At 37.5% G+C, this 8,517-nt stretch overlaps 2 non-coding genes across 2 annotated transcripts; both read right to left on the reverse strand.

Annotated features, from left to right (window-relative positions):
- Positions 1 to 1,345: 1,345 nt before the first annotated feature.
- LOC138841276 (U6 spliceosomal RNA) lies at positions 1,346 to 1,449 on the reverse strand. Its single transcript, XR_011376371.1, has one exon. It is a non-coding gene; the product is annotated as a U6 spliceosomal RNA (small nuclear RNA).
- Positions 1,450 to 5,802: 4,353 nt separating this feature from the next.
- On the reverse strand, positions 5,803 to 5,906 carry LOC138841279 (U6 spliceosomal RNA). Its single transcript, XR_011376372.1, has one exon. It is a non-coding gene; the product is annotated as a U6 spliceosomal RNA (small nuclear RNA).
- Positions 5,907 to 8,517: the final 2,611 nt, after the last annotated feature.

Below are 8,517 nucleotides of genomic sequence, written 5' to 3' on the forward strand. Positions count from 1 at the left end.
GAAACCCCTCTTATGGAGTTTATTAGACAAGTCATAATTAAATATAAAAGTATTGGGGGTTTCACGATGTCATCTCAGCAGAAGGAATTGTTTGTAAGAGATTTACAAGAAGCTGTAGGTGCGGCTAGAACAGAAAGAATGTATGGCAATTGCTGAGATAACTACTTAGGAGAAAGAACTTCTTATTACTCTCTTTCATTTACTAAGATACTTGCTAAATCTAAGTCTCCTTGGTGTTTACTATTAAAGAAAGAACAGAAAAGATCTTATGGGACAGTTAAGGCCTCTATAGAAATAAGGTAATGGTTAGTTGGTGACAAACATCAAAACCCATTATATTTCTTAGAGATAAGCCGGAAACAAGTGCCTATCAGGCAACCAGCTGGTGACCACCCAAGAATGAAGCCCTGAAGCAAGGTTGTGTAACCTTTTGCCCTTTCAGGCGACCAGCTGGTGACCGCCCAAGAATGAAGCCCTGCAGCAAGATTATGTAACCTTTTGCCCTTTCTTATGGAGATTTTTGCTATAAAAGTCTGTTATTCTCTGCATTAAATCGCACTCAGCATCCACTCCTCTTGTGTGTGAGTTGTCTGTTTGCCATCTCCCCACCTATTCCAGTTCCTCCCCTAGGTGTCCTCCGTCGTCCCGACAGAACCCCGTCCGCGGCAAAGGATTGCACAGAGACCAGAGTTGAATCCCCAGAGTTGAAAAAAAAAAGAAAAACATTGGAAAAAGCTATTTATTATTCTAAGTGTCCTCAATTTCAGACACTGGTAATGTTGAGTTATTGTTTGACATTAACCAATGAAGTGTGAAATTTAAGAAAATGAAAGATAGTTCCTTGGGTGGAGTGGAAAATATTTCGGCAGTTATAGGAAATGAAACACAATTAGGAGTTAAATTGAGGATACATTCAAGAGCAGTAGCCGTGGCTTCAGAGATGGGACAGAGCTAAATATGTTAGACATATGTTAAAAAGGAGAACATGGGGCTTGGAATGTAGTTTAGTGGTACAGTGCTTGCCTAGCATGCATGTAGCCCTGGGTTCAATTACTCAGTAGCACATAAACAGAAAAAGCCAGAAGTTGCCCTGTGGCTCAGGTCAAAGGGTGCAAGACTTGTGCAAAAAAGAAGCTCAGTGACAGTGTGCAGGCCCTGAGTTCATGCTCCAGGACTGCCAAAAAATAAAAAGAGAGAACATGTCAATAATGAATGAGGGAGGGATCCAGAAACCAAATTCCTCACTGAATATTTTATCTATTTCAATATCATTCCAGAGAGAAAAATTAGGCATAAAGATGGTCCAGAAAGAACATACCTCATGAAGTAATACAAGATTTAAAAAAAATATATGGAACGCTTCACATATTTGCATGTCATCCTTGTGCAGGGACCATGCTAATCTCTGTATTGTTCCAATTTTAGTATATGTGCTGCCAAAGCGAGCACTATAAAAAAAAATTTTTTTACTGCAACTGGCCTGTAGAGAGAATCCATCAGACTTAATTGTGACTTGCAATAGCACAAGAGCTCATTGTAATAGCACAAGTGCTATCTGGATATTATATATGGGTCCTGAGCATTGATAAGAGCCTAGGTGCTATTCCTATTTTTTTCCTCAAGAATATTACTCTATTACTTAAACCACAGCCCCATTTCTGACTTTTCTGGTGAGGAAATGGAGATAAGAGTCTCATGGACTTTTCCTGGCTCACCTGGCATGACATTGGGATAACATTGGGATAACACCTGGGATAATATTAATAATGTTATCCCAAAATCTCAGCATTCTGAAGAGCTAGAATTATAGTTATGAGCCATTAGTACACAGAGAAATATTTCTTTTTCAGTGGAATGAATTAAGAATACAGATTCTTAAGGAAAATTCACCCTCAGTACTAAGTAAATCATCAAGAACAGTTCACGTGGATACACACACACACACACACACAAGCACACAAGCAGACACACAAACCCACATAAACGTCTCAGGAATCTGTATCTCTTTCCCCTAAAGAGTAGTATGGTCTAATGGGCAAACTGTGGTGTCACAGTCATGTAATCCCAGATATCAAGAGGTAGAGGTATAGGAAGGAGTATGGGGTACTGAGGATGACTTGGGTGAAGTTAGCACAAGATCCTATATTAAAAGCAAACTGAAAAAGAAAGAAAAAGAGTTGGGTGCATGTAGGCACAAGTGGCAATTTATGTGCCTAGTAAGTTTAAGGCCCTCAGTTTAATCCTCACTTCCATGAAAAAGACAAAAAGAATAAAATCTCAGTCCATTTTGTCATTGTTTAAAATCAATTAAGCTGTATACTTCATGAGGAATATAAGGTCTATTTCAAGCCTAATAGTAGTAGCTGGATAGTCTATATAGCATGGTAGCACATGGGACAAGGCCCTGTAGGTGCATCATATCACAGAGGATCTCAGCATCATGGTATGTGCTAGAATGACAGGGAGTAAGGGGCATAGGTTGCTTTTAACAACTCATAACAGTGATAACGTTAGTCCCTTGAGAGTTGATGAGATAATATTTATCCATTTATGACTGAAACATCTTTTAAAGGTTCTACTTCCTGACACTGCTACATTGAATAGTTAAACTTCAGTATGAGCTTTGATGGTGACAGACCACTAACAGGCTTCTGACAGAGGCAGGTGAGACCATTGGAAGCCAAGGACGTTAATACAACTAGGCACCTTGGACAACTGCTTCGATCTCATTGATTCTGATATTTCCTGTATTTGGAGCCATCTCATAGTCAAGATCCATCAAGTCCATGTCTGTTCCATGTGCCAGTTTCAGTTATGCTGAGTGTTATATAAACCACTAGACAATAGGGAGAAATAGGATGGAGATAGGAACAAAAATGTAAGTTTGGCATTCTTCTTGGCCCTTAAATAACATTAAAAGATTTATGTAGGTAAGTCATGAGAAAGCTCTATGTCATTATAAAATACATATAGCCATATAATAACTACTCTATCACCCTGAAAGATACCTTGTAGAACAGCTTGTTTACACATAACACAGACACTCCTATGAACACAAAAGATGGAAAAAAACAAACAAGTTCCGGTTTACAAAATAATTGTCAACCTCAGAGTCAAAGCAGACACCCTGAAAACAGTACTGGAAAGAATAGGAGAAACACTAGGTCTCCTTGGCACAGGTCAAAATTTCCTTAATAGAGACCCAGAAACACAACAAATCATAGAAAGGTTGCACAAATGGGATTTCATGAAACTGCAGAGCTTGTGCATGGCAAAGGACATAACTAGCAAAATCCATAGAAAGCCCACCGATTAGGAGAAGATTAGCAATACAACAGACAAGGATCTCATATCTAAAATGTGCTTGGAACTCACAAAAATAAATCCTCCAACAACAAATCCTCAAAAAAACAACTGCGCAATAAATAAGTGGGCTAAAGACTTAAAGAGAAACTTCTCTGAAGAGGAAAGAAGATGGCCAATAGACACATGAAGAAATGCTCAACATTTCTAGCTATAAAAGAAAAGCAAATCACCAAAATTACTCAAGCTGATTTAAAATTTGGCAAAGGAGCAGGGTATAAAAATAACCATCAAAAATTAATGGCTTTTCTGTATGCCAATAATGAGAAAAGCGTGGTTGAAATCAGGAAAGCAACTCCATTCATAACAGCACCCCCCAAAAATATCTAGGAATTAATTTAACCAAAGAAGGGCAGGACCTCTATAATGAAAACTTTAAAAACCTGAAAAGCGAAATCAAAACAGAACTTACAAAGTGGTAAAACCACCCATGTTCCTGGATTGGAAAGATCAACATCGTGAAAATGGCAATACTTTCCAAGGCTTTCTACCAATTTAATGCAATACCTATAAATATTCCAACCCCTTTCTTCAACGAATTAAAGAGGCTATCCAAAAATTCATATAGAACAATAAAAAACCCAGAATAGAAAAAAATATCCTTATCATAAAGAACAGTGATGAAGGAATATCAATATCAAATTTCAAACTCTACTACAAAGCCATCGTAATTAAAACAGCTTGGTACTGGCACAAGAACGGACATCAGGAACAATGGAATAGAGTTGAAAAGGCAGAAATGAACGTACAGACATACAGCTACCTAATCTTCGATAAGGGAGCTAAAAAAATAGAATGGAAGAAAGCCTCTTAAGTAAATTGTGCTGGCAAAATTGGTTAATCCCTTGTAGAAAATTAAGCTAGATCCTTATATATCAATCTGCACCAGAATCAACTCCAAATGGATCAAAGCCATCTGAGTCAAAGCAGACACTCTGATGGAATAGGATGGAATAGGAGAAACCCTAGGTCTCCTTGGCACAGGCCGAATTTTTTTTTTAATGGAGACCCAGAAACACAACAAATCAAAGAAAGGTTGGACAAATGGGATTGCATGAAATTGCAGAGCTTCTACATGGCAAAGGACATAGTTAACAAGATCAATAGAAAGCCTATGGATTGGGAAAAGATCTTCACTAGCCATTAAACAGACAAGGGTCTCATATCTAAAATATACCTGTAACTCAAAAAATTAAATCTCCCAACAACCAATCCTCAAAGAAACCACTTCTCCATAAATAAGTGGGCTAAAGACTCAAAAAGAAACTTCTCTGAAGAGAAAAGAAGGATGGCCAATAGACACATGAAGAAATGCTCAACCTCCCTAGCCATAAAAGAAATGCAAATAAAAAGAACAGAAATACCATCTCACCACAGTTAGAATGGCTATAATCAAGAACTCTAATAACAACAGATGCTGGAGGGGATGTGGATAGAAGGAAAACTTACTGTATTGTTGTGGGAGTGTAAACGTGTTCAACCACTTTGGAAAGATTATGGAGGTTCTCAGAAGACTCCACATAGAGCTGCCCTATGACCCAGAACTACCACTTTTGGGCATTTACCCAAATGTTCACAAACAAGATCATACTAATGCTACCAGCAAGACTATGTTTATTGCAGAATTATTTACCATAACTATGATACGGAACCAACCCAGATACCCTTCAGTTGATGAATGGATCAAGGAAACGTGGTATATATACACAATTCCATGCCTCCATAGAATTTCTTTGTCCCATTTGTTAGGAAATGGAAAGACTTGGAACAAATTATATTAAGTGAAATAAGCCATACCCAAAGAAACATAGATCCCATGGTTTCTCTTATTTGCAATAACTAGTATATGTCTGAGAAAAGCAGAAATTTTTAGACAAGTTGATGTTAGGCGAAATGAACCCCAAGATATTTTTTTTCTTTCTTGTGATAGTTTCCAACATATTTATAAATTGATTTCTTTGTTGCTTTGTATGTACCTCCCCCATGGTATAACTCCTGTTTTCACTGCATTTGATTCTGGTATCCTGCATCTTGTATATACATTTTTCTAATTTGGAGAGGGTAAGGGAAAACACAAAATGCTTAAATAGGGATACAGGTTGACCCATTGTAAAAATGCAATGTACAAGACCCTACGTTGAAAACAAACATTAGAACTTCGGAGGTGGGGAGAATACTCGTGGAGGTGGGAGAGAAGGAATGGTAGTGGAAAAACAAAGGAGGAGGCAACAATGCTTGATAGGAAATATACTTGATAGGAAATTACCTTACTCATTTAATTGTAACCCCTCTGCACAGTATTTTTTTTATAATAAAAGACATACAAAAATTAATTCAATGTATGATTATGGGCCAGTACTAGGATTTGAATTTATGGGCCTTCCACTTACTTTCACACTTCAAACTGGGATCTCTATTTGTCTTTATTTATTTATTTTTTTAAATCAGGAATGCTTCACAAATATTCAAGTTATCCTTGCACAAGGGCCATGCTAATCTCTGTATCGTTCCAATTTTTGTATATGTGCTGCCAAAGTGAGCAATCTTTAATTTTTTGTTAATCTTTTTTTCAAGGATAAATCTAATAACACTGTCCCCTAATTTTGTATAAAATAAGTTTTAGACATATATTTAATATGTAATATATTTGTGAGATATATACATACTATTTATCTGCAGGAGTTGGGCACACTGCAACAATTGAAGGCACTGATTTAATTTCACTGCTGTCATTCTATTTTAAGACTTTTTAAAATCAAAACATAGATGACCATGATATCATCGAATGTCCTGTCCAATATAGATTTGTGTGTATCAGGCAGGCTGTACCTCATGTCACACAAGAGTGCAAGAATAATAGGGTTTAGCTCATTACATAGTGGCTTATCAGGACATAGGAAATATCCCTCAATTTGGTTGAGCTGATCTCCATTGTTTGTTCTATACTATGCCTCTGCTTTGGCTCTGCAGTTTACCATTTCAAGATGATATTTTGTTCTTTTGGAGACAGATGAATGGAGAAATGTACGTGGCCTCCATGACAATTACCTGTATCTGGTTAAAATTCATACTTTCAAATGGGATATTTGTCATCCCTGTAGAATATAAATGAGGACTCCCAAGCACCAGCTATCTACTTTGCAGCCATTGTAATTTTCATGGAAGCACTATTTTATAGGGACAAAATTATGGTACCAAATACGTCCTTCAGCAACTACCCTTGGGAAATCCTTATGCTCATGCCAAAGTCATTGAACTTCACATTGCCTTTGTCATCCAACACGATGTTATTGGATTTAATGTTTCAGTCATTTTCAGTTTCATTAAAGTAATGCACAGTCCTCACAATCTGTTTGAATAAACTCCTGACTTCATTCTTGAATAGGCGGTATGATTTTCACATTTGTCTAAGGAGGTCTCTGGATGGCCAGTTCCACTACCAAGTATTTGTGCTCATCCATTTCCCTCACCTGATATGACCTGATCATGTGTGGGTGATGGAAAATCTTAATAATGTCCATCTCATTTAAACATTTTTTTGTGGGTCCTGGGGCTTGATCTCTGGGCCTGGGCACTGTCACTGAACTCTTCAGGTTATGTCTACTGCTCTACCACTTGAGCTACAGCACCACTTCCAACTCTTTCTGTTTATGTGGTGCTGAGGAATCGAACCCAGGGCCTCATTTATGTAAGGCAAACATCTACCACTGAGCCACCTTCCCTGCCTGTCCATCTTATTTTTGATTTAACAATTGTGGAAATCTCATCTTCAGGATTATTTTCACTACAACCTTATTGACTACGAGGTGGTGCTAGGCCAAATTTACATATCCATAGCTTCCATAGTCAATGATTTCCTCCTTCATGGTATATTGTTCAGGGAAAATCTCCTCCTGCCATAGCTAATAATCACCTTCAAACTGTCTTGTTCAGTGAAAATCTCCTTCTCTGAAGAGCTTGAGGATAATTCATTATGTTCTTCCATCTTTCTGCGAAGATGCCAAGGAGTAAATCTACCTAAACTTAGCTAAGAAAATAAAAACCCCAGAGCAATAACCTAAAGGAAACTGTCAATGTAGCACTCAGTCCAGCAGGTCACTAGGAACTCTCAGCAATGTAATGGACTACAGAGACCACTCACAATGGTTGCAATGGACCAATCACAGCTTGGAATGAACCCACTGGATCTTCTTGTCTTGTGCCTGGAGGACTGTTGCCAAGGTTTCCACAGGGATGTGAGGTGCAGAGAGTGATGCCACTGGTGCTGCCATGGCAGAGTTGCAGGAACTTCAAGTCTATCAGAAAGTGCATTCTGTCCTTGTTGGCTTCAAGGTCCTAGGGTTGCTCCCAAATATTTTGTCCTTGAGTAGTATCCATGTCCTTATATCTGCTCCTGCCAGAACAGTGGGCATGTGCAGGAGCATACATCAACCAGTGGCTTCTATTCACTATATGTGCAAGTCTTGGAACTTGCTCCAACAGTCTAAAAACAAAGTGGAATCCTATGTATTCCTAGATGCAGGGGACACATAACGAAGAGTTCAATTGGAAACTTTTCTTGACAATAAAGAGAAAATTCAAAGAAGTTGTTAAAGTATAAGAGGTGTCCCTCTTTGTTGAATTAGAACCTTCTTGCACAACTGCTTAAAATAATATTAAAGTCCTTATTTGTTATGGACTTGATTTAGTGTTTTGGTATCATATAATAAATAATTTTTGATCTTTAAAAAGTTGTAATATCAGTATGAACTTTGGTGTGTTTTTAATGGAATCCAAGATGAGGCCCATAGCTCTTGAGTAGATCTAAAACAATATCACATTCAACAATAGCATGTGGTTGAAAGTAGGCAAGTAGTATCAGCCTACTGTAAAGTGACTATTGCCAGGATGAATCTTCTGTAGAAATACTTTTTTTTTCCTTTTCAGTATTTACTAATAAAATACATCCATGTATTAATGGCAAGAAATTACTACTTTAATATAAATTATGTTCTCTATTCAGCTCAGTGAATTTTGACAACTATTTAATTATGAGAGTCCCCTTATAAAGTCAAAAAATGGGCACTTTTGTCATTTACATTAAAATGCAAAGAAAATAAGTCCCAGTAAATTTTATACTTAGGTGGATAATGGAAAACAGCTGTTTTCTCACTC

The sequence above is a fragment of the Dipodomys merriami genome, unplaced genomic scaffold (genome assembly GCF_024711535.1).
Source record: "Dipodomys merriami isolate MVZ:Mamm:240054 unplaced genomic scaffold, mDipMer1.0.p SCAF_311, whole genome shotgun sequence".
Taxonomy (NCBI): Eukaryota; Metazoa; Chordata; class Mammalia; order Rodentia; family Heteromyidae; genus Dipodomys; species Dipodomys merriami.